A 16,871-nucleotide genomic window follows, 5' to 3' on the forward strand; every position below is an offset into this window, starting at 1 on the left:
CGTACTATAGGCATACCCTAGTTTTCATGAACACATGAAATGAGTTAATACTACAGATAAAATAAGGAACTTCCCTTAAACCTTAATCCATAACTCACGCAGCACCCTAGACAATTTTAAAAGGTTATGATGATCTTCAAAATGCTTGTCTGACTTTTCATCCTTGTGTGCCTATGCCAGGAAGTAAAGGTCCAGAAACAACACAAGAAAGGATGATTTCAAAGGGAGATGCACCTGTGTAAATGCGGGAGGAATCAGGCCCTTGGTGCAGAGGCGGATTAAGGTCTCTTGGGGACCTGGGCTGGAGCAAGTGTGGGGGGGCCCAGTGCCAGAACCGTGGCCCCACCCCACTCCTTCCACCTTTGTTCCTGCCCCGTTCCATCCCTTCTACCTGCAACCCTGCCCCATTCCACTCACAGCCCTGCCCCACTCCGCCCCTTCCCCTCGTGGCACCCTGTGGCCGTAAAAGGGAGCAAGAGTCCCTCCAGCCCCAGGGCTGCCACAATGGTAGATTTTTCCAGAAGCCTCAAATCTGCCCCTGCCATGGTGTTTTAATGAAAGACACTGGAAGGCTGTCCTGGTAAGATTTCCACTCCAATGTGGCTAACTCAAGAGGCTCAGAAAATGTCACTAAGTATCCAAAACTTGGGATACTTATGCAGACCCAAACTCCAGATCTCTCGCACTTCTCCAATTACTAAAGATGGACCAAATGTTATGCTTAGTTACACCTCTGCAGGCCCATAGGACTGTACAGAGGCAACTAAGAACGTATTTAGCGCATCGTTAGTAATGGGGGAACCTCAAGAGGTTCAAATTCAAATAAATTCACTCCTCCCTAATCACACATACACAAAGGCTCTGATTCTGCACTTAGTTACAGCTGTATAGCCCCACTGACTTTAATGGGGTGGGTTGCACAGGTGTAACTAAATTCAGGATTACAGCCTGTGTGTGGGATTAGGGAGAAGTGAATGTTATTTAAATACAAATTCAACTGACCAGCACTTTTCCAAAAGTTAAAGTGACCCTGAATATTTTTAGAAGGTTTGGTTTTTAATTTTGATCATTTTCATGGATAGCTGCACTTCCTAATTTTGGCCAAAACCAGAAGCACCAAACCACTGTGTTTAAAAAAGAAAAAAAAAATATATATATATATATATATGTTCTTTACACTACTTTCAACCTGGCCAAACCCAGGAAATACCAGAAGCCTTCCAGAAAGGGCCCATTTTGTGAGACTGCCAGACCAAAAAGATGTGGTGTTTTTAAAAAGAATTACTCCAAGCTCTGCGATTTTTCAGCACAGCTTGTCTTCTCTGCATCTCTGTTTTAAACCCCAGTCCGGCAATACGCTGTGTGTTTCAATGAAGGAACACATTGCAGGATCAGAGACTTAACTTACAAGACTTCCAGGAAAGGGACTTTCTTTCTTTTATGTCCTATATAGCAATGAGCACACTGTCAGCTCTAGAATAAGATTAATAAAGAGACACAATCAGATTAAATACCTTATATTTAAAAATGCATTGTTTTGCAAATAATGTCTTTAGCAGCCTAATCGGATACCAGTTGAAATCTATAGCAAAACTCCCATTAACTTCAGTGGCAACAGGATTGGGATATTAACTGGAAAAAAAAAATCTAATTTCCATTCCACGATTACACTCGTTGTTTGCCGTCTGCATTCTTCTCAGCTTGGGTAAGAGAACCAGACTAGTCACTTCCACTTTTATTTCTGTGCAGAGGAATATGTGTAATCCTGACTTGACCTTGTGCTGTAGTGTTTGGTTTGGAGATGCTGCAGAGGCCAGCTTGTTTGGACTTTTCAAAATGTTCCCTTTGTGGGTTTTGCTTTGGAGTAGATCCATGGAACCATTTCTGGTTTCCTTAGGTTTCAAAATAGTTCATGCTTCCCAAACAACTTCTGGGACAAACTTGACCTAGCAGTGCCTTTTTAAAATTACTTTATATGTATTCCTTACTGACCCACACCAAGTGTGTTCCTTCACTTAGAAATAACAAGGTTCAGTGTCATTGTTCTGAAGCTTTTCCTGTGTGGTGGAATGCAATAAAAGACTGAAGATTCACAAAACTGTGTCCAAGATGGTGACTGATAACAACATGGCTGTCAAGGTGTGGGAAACTATCCCTGGTCATTAAATGCTGCAGCATGGGACCAACACAGACTTCCATCTGTAAGTCATAGAAAGGCAGCATGTAGATTGTGATGAGGAAAATATTATATTTAGAAATATCACTTTGAAGATTACAAATAATGTGCTAGATTATGTCTCCCATAGTGCAGGTGCACTTGATGGTGGATGGGTACAGGAAACTTATCCTTTCTCCCCCTTACCTTATGTACTTGCTCGGAGCCAGACAACCTGGCTTCTGTTGTGGAAGTTCAGCAAAGGCAGCTAGCACTCCTAGCAATGTTAGCAGTAGACAGAGCAGGTGCTTCTGGGAAGGGGGAGGGTGCAGCCATAGTTCCAATCTCCCTGCACACTAGGGTGGTTATATTTGAGAAAGCATTGGCTACACTGGCTTTACAGATGTAACATAGGGTACCCTCATTCATGCTGCTTTGATGAATTATTAGTTCTTGAAAATACGTTTCCTCCTGTCAACAACACTTGGGTAGTTTATCCTCTATGGGGGGAGGGATAGCTCAGTGGTTTATGCATTGGCCTGCTAAACCCAGGGTTATGAGCTCAATCCTTGAGGGGATAATTTTGGGATTTAGTTGGGGATTGGTCCTGCTTTGAGCAGGGGGTTGGACTAGCTGTGGTCCCTTCCAACCCTGATATTCTATGTATATCCAAGATGACTATCACTTTGGAATCTATGGTAGGCATCATACAAAATTGAGACCATCACAAGAACTTTTTTTCCCATGCCACTTTCCATCTCCTTCTCTACAATGTGCCTCAGGCTCAGCAAAAGCCCTAAACATACCCAGCAGAAAGCAATGTGACACTGATGTGTTGTAATAGGCAGAATTTAAAGAGCTATATCATTAATTGCAGTTGGCTACCCACTATGAATTTGGATTGCAAATATCTAGTCAAAAACCACAGTCATTCAAACATCTGCACCGAGTCATTGAAGGGCTGGTATTTCCCTTCTTCAGAAGAAACATATTGATCTAGTGGCAAATTTAAACAACAAATAGGACCAAACTAAAACCCCATATCTGAAAACTCACAACCTTTGGGAAATTTTGGATCCAATCCCAATTTTGCACCTTAGACCTCTCTCTAGTCCAAACCTGTACAGAAGTTGAGATTTGTGGTTCTCCTCCAATCCTCATTACAACTAGTTTCCCAGGAGGGTCATCACATTCTCTTGGTGATGTCAGAATTCTTTCTGACATTACTTTTCAAGCCTCTGTTCATTTGTTCTCCCCTTGGAAACAGACACTGCCCAACATTCTGCTCACAAAATCATGCTATCACTCTTATTTCCATGACCCCTCAGTGTGCCAGGGTGGCTGTTTTGTCTGCATCATGGTATTCATCATCATAATGCCAAATACAAAGACATTTACCAATGTTTGGACAGGACTTGGCTCAATGCCTAAGCAATTTCTTTTAAAAAGTCTCTGCAATGCAATAGAATGCAGCAATACTAGGCAATAGCTCCAGGTAATTCAGTGAGCACAGTTCTAAGGAAGTCAGTGCATGTTTCTAAAATTTCTGAAACTCTTTCAGGCCCCGACTTTGCTGAACGGGTAGGGTAGTTTTTAAAATATTGATGACGAGAAAGCCCTTCTTTAGGTTATAACAACATAATGCTTCCATTATAAAGTGTCAGCGTGAAATAGCCTTAGCTAAAATCGTACAACTGTGTTTGATGCTTCCCCTACAGATTTCACTTCTGCTGCCTATGGAGAAGCTGTTACTTCTGTCTCATCCCTGATGCTGCCACAGTACCACACAAGCTCTGCCATTGGGTCAGTGGGTACTGGGACTAGAAGTGAATTATTTTTTTAAGTTATTTGAGTCCTACCTAATAGCCAGGCTTAGGTGACTGTTCTGTGGGATCTTTGGTGTTCTATTGTTGCCGTGTATATAAGGAATTATTCTGTTTCCAGTGCTCTCCATTACAGCCATGTTAAATGTTTGTAACAAACCAAACTGAAATTCACCTGGGTTGGGTTTTTAGGAAACAAAATCTCAGCCCAAGTTTAGGCCCCTCTTCAGTCCTCATTTGACCTGCCTGCATTCCACAGGTGCTTGTGACTTTAAAGTCACTCAAGGCAACTGCCCAGAAGCTAATTAAAATTTCTGTATATACCACTTGATGTAGACATGACATGAAATTATGGAGGCCTATGCTAGTGCAATGACTTAAAGGATTAGAACATGTTTCCCCGCACCTGGCAACCTTTGTACTCATAGCTATTGGGTAGTTTAAGAGTCCAACTTTGATTAGTTGCATTAGAGTCCAACTTTGCTAGTGCATTCAATTGCTGTCTTCTAAGCATATAAAGGCAGTTACCTTGACAAGTGACATGCTGCCACCCCTTTCCAGAGTGCTCTTTGACCTGGATCCACAAAGGGACGATGGTGAGCATCAGAACTCCTAACTTTTAGGCACGTAGGAAATCACTGGAACAAGAATGGGATCCACAAAGCTTGAGTTAGATACCAACGCTCCCTCTATACTGAATGGGGAGAGACAGGTGCCCAAGAATGCAATTCACAAAAGCCACCTGAAAACCCCTCTCCAAGAGTCAGGCAGCTTAGAAGAAGAAGTCAGTCACTTCTTGCAAGATATGTCCAGAGGTAGTAGTGCTACCTCCTCCTTCATCATAACTTTTAGCCCAGTGGTTAGAGCATTTACCTGGGATGTGGGACACCTGGGTTTAATTCCCCCCTTCTCTTATTGACGTGGCAAAAGGATTTGACAGAGGTCTCCCACCTCCCTAGGCCCTGAGCTATGGGCTATTCTGATGTGGGGGTTCCTTCAGTATCTCCTGTTGAAGCAGTCCCACTGGTCATCAGGGCAGAAAGAAATAGTAATATTTGGATATCTGGATAGCTGACTGGTTAGGGCACCCACCTGGGAAATGGGAGACCCAGAGTCTAGTCCCCAGCTCCAGTGACTATTCAAGTATTTGTCCAAAATGGATCGACTTCAATAGCAGCAGCAACTGAGGGAGCCCAACATCAGACTCTCCCCTAGTTCTGAGGTTAGAACATTTCCAGAGAGGTAGGAGACCCCTGTTCAAATCCTTGCGGCCACGCAGGGGGAACAGAACCCAGCTCTCCCACATCCCTAACCAATGGGTTATAATAAGGACAGTAGCATCCTCACCACCACCTCCAGGCAGATTTTGAATAGGGCCCAGTTAGCAGGCATGCTCAGAGCATGGCTACCAGATGAGGACCTGCAGGTGAGATGGACATTACCCTGCCTATCATCCTCTGGTTCATGGGTGGCTGTGACATACTGATTTACATCAGGACTAACCAGCCATGTGTTGATGGCCCATTAAGGAGAAGCTCTCCCAGTGGGCCCCTCCCAAAGACTCCTGAGAGAGCATGTACACGATGGGGGCTGTCTAATCCCTGTGATACAGCAAGGATCTTTCCAGCACCTGGAGGGTGTATAAAATGAGGGGCAATGATATCATCACTTGAACTCTCCCCTCCTCCCACCTGCAACCTACGCTGACGTTTGGAAGAAAAGACTTTGAACTGGGGAGATTGGTCCCAGGCTGAGCAGGGAATTCAGCCTATGTGTTAAGAACCAAACTGCTTACAATGCCTAGTGAAGTGAGAAAGACTGATTGATTCAAATTTTGCTTAGTCTGATAAAGTTTAGGAATTAGAATGTGATTTTATCTTTTATTTCTTATGTAACCAACTCTGACCTCTAGGCCTAACACTTATAATCACTTAAAATCTATCTTTTCTGTAGTTGTTAAACTTATTTTAAATGTTTTATCTTTACCAGTGAATTTGTCTAAAATGCTTGCAGAATCTGCTCAGATTACAAAGGCTGGTGCATGTCCATTATCCTTTGATGAAGTGTCAAACTAATTAATGAGCTTGCACTGATCAAGAAGGGCTTGAGCAGTGTAAGATGGTACATTTCTGGGATGCAAGGCTAGAGCTGGGGGGGATTTGTTGGAGTCTCCTTGTGTATAGTTCACAAGAGGCTGTGAGAGCCTGCATGTAACTTTGGGTGTGACTTCACATGCTAATGATTGTGTGACAGTGAAGCCTGAAGGTTCTGTTTGTCATCAGCAGAGCAGTGTGAGAGGTACCCTGAACTGGAGAGTAATAGGGGGGGTCACAGCTGTTCCATAGTCCAGACTGTATGGGGGGGCAGATTGTTAATATATAGGTCTGTTTGTTAGCCTGGGATAGAATTTTGGGTTTGACTTTTTGATACTCTTATACTAAAATGTGTAAACAAGGGACAAAGACACTGATGTGGCTTCTGCCTAGTCAGCTGGATTTGTTAGCACAATGGGAACAGATAAGAGCAGTTAGAGTGTTATTCAAGAGCACGCTTTAATATCGCTTTGAGATAGGGGTTAGGCAAAATCAAGCAACCACTCAGGAGGGGCAAAGGAGCTTGGGGGGGGGAGGGGAGGGAAGGTATAAAACACTAAAAGACAAAGCAGCACAACCTTGCCCCTTACCCCTCCCATGGGGTACAAAAGAGGTGGGGTGAAGACCCCACACCCAAAATGGAGCATGACCCTAAAGTTGTAAGGGGTGGGACTGTGGGCATGCATTGCAGGTATATTTGGGCCTCCTAAGAAGGAGGTGGGGGGAAATAGGGAATAGGAAATGAGAATGGGGAACAGGGAACGGGGGCACAGGTGAGGCTCTGCAGCATCAGAGCTGGAAGGGGGACACAGGCTAAATGCTCTGTGGTGTCAGAGCTGGGAACAGAACACTGGGAAACAGACTCTGCTGGTGTACAGAGCGATGGATATGCTTGTTTGGAGTTAACCCCAGTAAACATCAGATTGTCTGCACTTCAGACTTCTGGTCTTTAGTTGCTTGCTGTCTGTGTGACAAGAACCAGGGAAGTGGGAGGGTGGAGGGAAAGCCCTCTAACAGGGATCACAGTTGCACTGGGGGTTAGGCAGAGATAGCTTCCTGGATGTCTAGTGTGAGGCAGCCCTGCAGTTGCCCAGAGGTAGAATCTTGGGTTTCTAGGGACCTTGGACAATGAACACTGATGTGTGGAGAGAAAGATTAGACACCTCCAGGATTAGGCAGCAGCTGAGTGAGGATTGCAATGGAACCTAAAACAGAGACTAAGGTGTCTACACTAGAAGCATAGGTCAGCGAAAACTGCCTTGCATCAACTTAACTATGAAGATATACACATTGCAATGCTCCTCCCACCGCCTTAACTCACCTGCTACACCAACCTAATAAAACCACCCAGACGAGAGGCATAGAGCTTTCTGTGACACAGTGTCAGGGTAGACAATGTGTTGCTTGTGTCACCTTAAATGGCCTCCAGGAGGTGTCCCAAAATGCCCACTGTGACATTGACTGCTCTGGTCACTGTTTTGAACTCCACTGCCCTGCAGCCAGGACTGGCTCCAGCTTTTTTGCTGCCCCCAAGCGACAGGGAAAAAAAAAAAAAAAAAAAGAAAGCCGCGACCAGCGGCAGTTCAGCAGCACCTCTGCTGCGCCGCTTCATTTTTCAGCAGCAATTCAGTGGTGGATCCTTCGCTCAGAAAGGGACTGAGGGACCCGCTGCCGAATTGCTGCCAAGACCCAGACGTGCCGCCCCTTTCCATTGGCCGCCCCAAGCACCTGCTTGCTGCACTGGTGCCTGGAGCCAACCCTACCTGCAGCCAGGTACACAGGTGAACAATCCTCCCCCTTTAAAGCCCTGGGGAGTTTTGAAATTGCTCTTCCTGTTTGCTCGGGGTGGAGAGCTAACATAACTGCCCAGATGAACATGTTGATTCCACATAGCAAATGGACTCCAAACTGATTCATGACTGACTAGTGAAAATTTGGCATTGCCAGCTTCTGCACAGCAATTGCCACTTGCGTCTCTACTGTTACTGTAGCTTTCATTTTGGTGTCCCTGCGCTGAAGGACTGGGGTGAGCTCTGCACATCCGAAAGTTGAGAGCCATCCCTAAAAATAGGGTTACCATATTTCAGCAAGCAAAAAAGAGGACGGGAGGAGCCCCGCCCTAGCCCCGCCCCTGCCCCTCCCACTTCCCGCCCCCCCAGAACCTCCAACCCTCCCCCCGTTCCTTGTCCCCTGACTGCCCCCTCCTGGGACCCCTGCCCCTAACTGCCCCCCAGGACTCCACTCCCTATCTAAGCCTCCCTGCCTCTTGTCCCCTGACTGCCCCAACCCTTATCCACACCCCCACCCCCAGACAGACCCCTGGGACTCCCACGCCCCATCCAACCACTCCCCACCCCCTGACAGCCCCCCCCCCCCCAACCCCCCACCCCCCCCCCACCCCCCCCCCCCCCCCCCCGCCCAGCCCGTCCATCCCCGCCGCCCCCCCCCCCCCACAAACACCCCCCCCCCCCATANCCCCCCCCAGAACTCCCAACCCATCTAAACCCCTCTGCTCCCTGTCCCCTGACTGCTCCGATCCCTCTCCCCACTCCTGCCCCCTGACAGCTCCCCCCCAGAACTCTCAGCCCCCCACCCCGCTCCTTGTCCCCTGACTGCTCCCTCCTGGGACCCCTGCTCCTAACTGCCCTCCAGAACCCCACCCCCTACCTAAGCCTCCCTGTTCCTTGTCCCCTAACTGCCCCCTCCTGAGACCCCCCCCAACTGCCCCCCAGGACCCTCCCTACCTGTACCCTGACTGCCCAAAACTTTCTCCACTCCCCCCAAAAAGCCCCCCCCCGTTTCTTGACTGCCCCCTCCAGAACCTCCCTGCCCCCTGGCCCCCTTACCCTGCTGCTCAGAACAGGGTGTTGGGCTCTGTGCGAGCCGGACACGTGGCTGAGCTCCCCAGCACAACAAAACCCGGTCCCTGGCCCTGCACAACAAAACCTGGTCCCTGGCCCGGACCGGGCTGCAGGGGAGAGCTGCCCTTGTATCAGCACAAAGTGCTCTCGCTCCCGTTTTGCTACGCTGCATGGCAGAAACCGCTCCCAGTTGCAAAAGGGGAGAGCTGCACTTTGTGCTGAGACACTTGCTCAGAATGCAGGGCAGATCCGGCTCCTCTACAGCTGCTCCGGAGTCCAGCCCGGGACTTTCCTGCAGCCCTCCCAGCCGCTCGGTCTGCTCTGCTGGGGGAGGGGGGAAATCCCGGACATTTTGAGTGCTTTACAAATTCCCCCCGGACGCTATTTTTAGTACAAAAAGGAGGACATGTCCGGGTAAATCCGGACGAATGGTAACCCTACTAAAAGTCATCCCAGACCTGCATAATGATGCAATCCCACCACACAGTGCTTGTTTCTCAAGCCCAGAACTGATGGTCCACCGTGTGCAGCTGCTCCATGAATGCCAACAGCAATCTTTAATTGTTTCTGTCTGTGGCACAGAGCAGGGCAGACACCACAGCATCAGAGTTGCAGCTCATGAAATACTGCAGGATCCACGATCTTGCCACACTCTGCATCACTTGATTGTTTGTCATATGTTTGGGGTTAAAAGCAACAGAGGGCCCTGTGGCACCTTAAGACTAACAGAAGTATTGGGAGCATAAGCTTTCGTGGGTAAGAACCTCACTTCTTACCCACAAGAACCGCAACTTGCATCTGAAGAAGTGAGGTTCTTACCCATGAAAGCTTATGCTCCCAATACTTCGTTTAGTCTTAAGGTGCCACAGGACCCTCTGTTGCTTTTTACAGATTCAGACTAACATGGCTACCCCTCTGATACATGTTTTGGGTTGGCTGTGTTACAATGCAATACCTGAAGAGCTTTTCTATTTCTTCCTCTAACAGCAGTGTCTCCGTGCCCTTAATTACTATTCTTGCCCTTCCCTGGACATTTTCTACTTCTTCTATAGTAGAGATGGCGTAACCAGAATTGAACCCAATATTCAAGATGAAGGTGTTCCATCCATTCACACAATTTCATTGACACCCTTTCTGGATTTTTTTTTTTTTTTAAATGGACCCTTCTATCTCCTCTGCCTTTACCACTTTTGTGCCTGGAACAGCTGTTTTCATTGAGTTGTCCACAATGATGTTCAAGTCAGAACAATAATTATATCCCAGCTGCCTGAAACATGCATAGTATTTAACTAACCCACAAAATATACTGTCAAAGTAATTGAGGCTTATTACAGTTGGTTTGTCCGGTTTTTCTTAAAGCATCAGTTAACTCCTGGCAAGCAGGAAAAATTAGCTTGCTTTATTTACAATAACCAATTCCTTTTGCATGCAAGGGAAATTTGCTTTAAACAGGGCTAGACCAGTATTGCATCTATAGTAAATGTTACAAAACACTTTTCAGTTTAAGGTTTAAAAGCTCAAATTCTTCTAAAAGTAAAGTTTGCAAATGAGTTACAATAGTTGCAAAAGTTGGTATTTTCCAGTTACTTATGCTGTGGGCAGCAGCTATTAAGCATTACCAGCAGCTCAGTTTTGTCCTCAGAGGAATCTATAGTATTGCTCAATTGTACAGTTATGACAATTTCACAGTTATATGCAATTCATTATGTGGGTGATTACTGTTTCATGGGATATTTTGGTTACACTCTATAAACTATTACAAAATGCAGCTTTAATGTAAAGGGTTAATAGATGTTTTAATGAATGATTAAATTGTTAGTCACAATAGATCAATGGGTTGCTTATAACCTGTGCTGTGTTTCTAACCATCACTAATACAGTAGTCATGTCAGTAACATGCTTATGACATCCATCATTAACCCTTTATCTTACATTTATAAATAGTTGATAAAGTGGGACTGACCATTATGTTTGTTTTTGAAGTGGCTGTATAAAGTGCAGTATTTTCATGATGAAAATAAAGAAACTCTTACAACTGCTGTACTGTAGGGAATATTTTTACATTGGTGGATATGGACAAGATGGCTATCACTGACTTCCACATTTCTGTGAATTAAGAGTCATAGTTTGGCACATCCAGAAACTAATTCAAGAGACAAAACAGCCCCAGCCCAGAGCCTGTGATTTACTTACTCTTCCTGAATTTCAGGACAAAGGGGTCCACTTAAGGCCTCCAGCATTGGTAGTTCTGCTGTGTGGAGGACAGGCAGCTGCAGAGCAGGTTCCCAGCAGGACGCCACATGCCCATTCCCTGGGAGGTCTGGACTCCGTGCCAATTCTACATAAGCCATCCCAGAGTTAAGAGTTATGATACTCTGAAGAGCCCTGCTGATTTTAAATGGGGCTACTCATGCAGTAAGCTACTACTCAATGTGAACAAAGGTAGCAAGATCTGGCCTTTGAGTAGTCCCATTGAAACCAATGGCTCTACACCCATAATCAATCGTTTTGAAGGATACAGCCCAAGCTTTTTTCAATTCCAATATCAATGATCCTGAGTCTACAATAGCACAGAATAGTACATTGAGGTTTCAATAAGTTTTGTACGCAGGCAGATCTCAGTATGAATTAGGGAATGCTTTTTGTTTTAATTTTACAATCAATTTGCTATTATTCACATGCGGTTTAGGCTGTACCTTGTCATTTATAGTCAAGCTTTCCCATTATTAGGATTATAAATTACCCCTGCTTTTCTAAACAGACTTATCTGGAAAAAAAAAAAAAAAAAAAAAACACTTCACGTGTAGAGAGCCATGTTAGAACAATACATACAGAGATGGGATGCATGAAACCAGCAATATTAGAGAAGGACTGTCTTTAGACAGTCATGTTAAACTGACACCTCACCAAGGATTGTGAACCCCCAGATAAGAACCCTGAATTAAGGAGAGAAGGGGTATTGTTTGTTCTTATTGTCTCGTATGGCTTGTTTGTTTTTAAGAATGTTCAGTGTTGAGTGTAATTATGTTAGTTGATTCAGTAACTAAATACAAAATTGCAGACAGTACATTAGATACATAGAGTAATTTGGAAAAATGTTTAAGAAAAATATGCAATAAATATTTTACTGAAATATTTTGACCTAGTCTAAACAAGCCACTTATGTTCAGCTATTCATTTATTTTATTTGCTGACTTCAGCATTGCTGGATATACAGTATACTACAGTTTTCATTACTTGAGTAGCCTACTGCTGCCCTTCAGTGGGAGATACTGATGTAGCACTAGGACTAGCTATTTTTGTTTGCAGTAAGAAAGTGTATGCTAAAGAAACAAACAAAGTCTTCATCATACTGTGCAAACACTTAAAAGGTAAAACGATGGGTTTAGTTCATATTTTAGAAACCATGTTCATTGCAAAATCCACTACAAAATCATGCAGAACTTGAACATTTTCCCAAGAATTATCCCTCAGATTCAATGTTTTATGTCTTTCATATTATGACTGTGCAAGCCATTTTAATATGCCTAACTGTACTTCTGAAAGAGCACATTTGGTTTTAAAGGCTACTGAATTTCCTAATAAAATCCAATACATTGATATTGACAAACAATCTTTAAAGAGCCATAGTAAGTGTCCCAGTATCTTGCAATAAAGTTAAAGCAATATTTATTTTTTCAATATTTAGATGAAACCCTCTGGGGTATGGATCAATTTATTCCCAATAGGTATAGGATATACTGTATGAAACATAGCTTAGGCTTCAAGAGTACAATAGGCACTTGCACTGGCATGGAGTACCTTTGATGTCAATGCCCCTCTTTCCCCACCCTATACACCAGCTGTCAGGGTTCCTTCCCCACTCTAAACTCTAGGGCAGGGGTAGGCAACCTATGGCACGGGTGCCAAAGGCTGCACGTGAGCTGATTCCGTGGCACTCATACTGCCCGGGTCCTGGCCACTGGTCCGGGGGCTCTGCATTTTAATTTAATTTTAAATGAAGATTCTTAAACATTTTTAAAACCTTATTTACTTTACATACAACAATAGTTTAGTTATATATTAAAGACTTATAGAAAGAGACCTTCTAAAAACATTAAAATGTATTACTGGCACGCAAAACCTTAAATTAGAGTGAATAAATGAAGACTCGGCACACCACTTCTGAAAGGTTGCCGACCCCTGCTCTAGGGTACAGATATGGGGACCCACATGAAAGACCCCGTAAGCTTATTTTTACCAGGTTTAGGTTTTGTTTCAGGTTGCCCCTTCTGATATTTGCTCCAACTGCTACTCAAAGACTTTTTGCAGATGCTCCAGGTGTTCTGCCCATGAATCAGAAAAAATGGCCACATCAAGGTAGGCGATTGCAGATTCTCCCAATCCCACTAGGAGACCATCTACAAGTTTCTGGAAAGTGGCGGGTGCATTTCGCAGCCCGAAAGGGAGTACATTAATTCATACAGCCCTACATGGGTGATGAAGGCTGACCTTTCCTTGGCGGGTTTATCTAGCGGTACTTGCCAGTACCCCTTGGTTAAGTCTAAGGTAGGGATGAACTGGGCATGTCCCAGTTTCTCCAATAACTCATCTGGGCATGGCATTGAATAGTTGTCTGGGCGAGTTACAGCATTTAGATTATGGTAGTCCACGCAAAAGTGTATCTCCCCATCTGGTTTGGGAACCAGAACCACTGGAGATGCCCATGCACTGTTAGAGGGGTGGATTACACCCATCTGTAGCAAGTCCTGGATCTCCTGTTCTATAGCAGTTTTAGCCTGAGGAGACACCCGATAAGGTTGAGCTCTAATTGGGCGAGCATTACCTGTGTCAATGGAGTAGTATGCCCGTTTGGTCCGTCCTGGGGTGGCTGAGAACATTGGTGCGAAGCTAGTGCACAGCTTCTTGATCTGCTGTCACTGCATATGTCCAAGGGTCATGGAGAAGTTCACCTCTTCCTCACCACTGTCACTTTTTCCTTCGTAGTAGACACCTTCAGGCCACTCTGCATCATCTCCTCCCTGGGCTGTAAACTGACAACCCTTTAATTCTCTGGAATAAAAGGACTTTAGAGAATTAACATGGTACACCTTAGGCTTTAGGTTTGAGGTGCGGGATGCTATGAGATAGTTAACAGCTCCCAGGTGCTCTTGGACCGTGAATGGCCCTTCCCACGACGCTTCCACCTTATGGAGCTGTAGCACCTTCAAGACCATGACCTGGTCCCCTACTTTGAGGGAACGCTCTCTGGCATGTTTATCATACCAGCTTTTTGCTCTTCCTGAGCATCTTTTAAGTTCTCTAGCAAGGGCTAAAGAGTTTCGGAGGGTGTTTTGTATGTTGCTTACAAAGTCTAGAATGTTAGAGAAGGCGTAAACCCCTCCCATTGCTGCTTCACCAACTGTAATGGCCCCTTAACCTCGCGGCCATACACAAGTTCAAATGGTGAAAACCCTAAACTGCAATGTGGTACAGCCCTGTAGGCAAAGAGCAACTGCTGCAACACTAAGTCCCAATCATTGGAGTGCTCATTTACGAATTTACGTATCATGGCCCCCAAAGTTCCATTAAATCTTTCCACCAGGCCATTTGTTTGATGGTGGTAAAAAGGGGTGGCAACCAAGTGGTTCACCCCATGAGCTTCCCACAGGGCCGGCTCCAAGCAAGCAGGTGCTTGGGGCAGCCAAGGGGAAGGGGCGGCACATTGGGCTGTTCGGCGCAATTCGGTGGCAGGTCCCTCTCGGAGGGAAGCACCTGCCACCGAATTACCCCGAAGAAGAAAGTGGCGTGGTGGAGCTGCTGCTGGAGTGCCGCCGATCGCGATTGCGGCTTTTTTTTTTTTTTCTTGCCGCTTGGGGTGCCAAAAACCCTTGAGCCAGTCCTGGCTGCGGGTGACCATTCCCACCCTCTTGGCTAGCTTCACATGGTTGGCCAAGTCTTCCCCAGCAGCATGGGACTGGGATAATCATCATAGACTGCAAAAGTCCACATTCCTGACCAGCTCTTGTACTGGACAGGCAACTTGACTGTAGGCAAGTTTAGAGAGTTTGACAGGAAGGGTTGAATTGTCACCTGGGCCTCTGGGTTGATGAATTTGGGCTCCACTAAGGATTGGTGGATATCTGACATTTGTGCTCCAGTGTCCCTCCATGCAATAATCTTTTTCCCGCCCACACTCATGGTTTTCGTTCACTCTGAGGGTATCTGGGAGGCATCTGAGCCTGGAGGGCCTTTGCAGTTCATTACACCAGAATCACACCAATCTGTTAGGTCAGTTGGCCTTTATATGCCCCAGGTCATTACATTTAAAACATTGCCCAGCTGACTGGTCACTGGGGTGAGGTGGGTTGCTGGAGACTGGTGTGGTGGGACAATAAGGGGTTTGGGGTTTTCCTTGAGATGTAGGTGGGCCTTGGGCTGCCCCCAGTGGTAGGGTTTTGTTTCAGGTTGCCCCTTCTGATATTTGTTCAAACTGCTACTAGTTTTTTTTTCTTTTCTGCCACCTCCACCCATTTGGTTCCAATCTCCCCCACCTCGATTACAGTTTTGGACTTCCCATCTAGGATATACCTTTCTATTTCCTCAGGAACACCCTCTAAGAACTGCTCCATTTGCATTAGGAAAGGCAGATCTTCCAGAGATTTAAGCTGGCTCCTGATATCCAGGCATCCCAATTTCTTACAATGTGGCAGGCATGTCGGGAAAATGCCACGTCTGGTTTCCACTTCAGGGCTCTGAACTGCCGACAGGCATGATCAGGTGTTAGCCCCATTCTAATTTTGGCCTTGTTTTTAAGAAGTTCGTAGCTGTTCATGTGTTCCTTATGCATTTCAGCTGCCACCTCTGCTAAGGGTCCACTGAGTTGTGGCCTCAAGCTCCACCATATACTTTTCTGTAGAGATGCTGTACCCAAGGCAGGCCCTTTCAAAATTTTCTAAGAAGGCCTCTGTATCATCGCCTCCCTTGTAGGTGGGGAACTTTCTAGGATGGGGAGCAGTACCTGGAGAAGGATTGCTAGGGTTGTCTGGTATATTCTGCTTAGCCCTGGCCCTCTCTAACTCCAGTTCATTCTTCTTCTTTCTTTATCCTCCATCCTGTTTTTTTCTGCCTCCATAGCTCTCTTGTGGGCACTTCTTCTGCCTCCATCCTGGCTGTTTCTGCCTCCATTCTGGCTTTTTCTCTGGCCATCTGTCGATCATGTTCTTTTTGTGTTTCTTCAGCTTCAAATCTGGCTAATTCCAGTTTTTTCTGGACGCCACTTTCTGTCATCCTAGCCTTCCTGTGCTTAATCTAGCTTAACCCGAGAGCTAGAAAGAAAAAGGAAAAGAAGCACCTCTGTAAAAATCAGGATGGAAGCTAACTTTACAGGGCAATCAGATTCAAAACACAGAGGATTTCCCCTCTAGGTAAAACTTTAAGATTACAAGAACAGGGATAAACCTCCCTCTTAGTACAGGGAAAATTCAAGCTAAAACAAAAGATAATCTAATGCATTTCTTTGCTATTACTTACTATTTCTGCAATACTAGATGTAGGGTTACCATACGTCCGTTTTTTCCCGGACATGTCCGGCTTTTCGGCAATCAAACCCCCGTCCGGGGGGAATCGCCAAAAAGTCGAACATGTCCGGGAAAATGCTGGGCGGGCACTTCCCCTCCTGGGCTCCTGCGGCGCAGGGTCCGGAGGCAAGGGGGCTGCCCGAAGCCGGTAGCGCTCGGGCAGCTCGGCTCTTAAACAGAGCCGAAGAATCAGGGGAGGAGCAGAGCCTCCAGCCGTGGCGGCTCTGCTCCTCCCCTGACTCTTCGGCTCTGTTTAAGAGCCGAGCACTACGGGCTTTGGGCAGCCCCCATGCCTCCAGACCCTGCACCGCCGGAGCCCGGGAAGGGAAGTGCCATGCCGGGGGCGCAGGGTCCAGAGGCATAGGGGCTGCCCAAAGCCC

The sequence above is a fragment of the Trachemys scripta genome, chromosome 6 (assembly GCF_013100865.1).
Source record: "Trachemys scripta elegans isolate TJP31775 chromosome 6, CAS_Tse_1.0, whole genome shotgun sequence".
Lineage (NCBI taxonomy): Eukaryota > Metazoa > Chordata > Testudines > Emydidae > Trachemys > Trachemys scripta.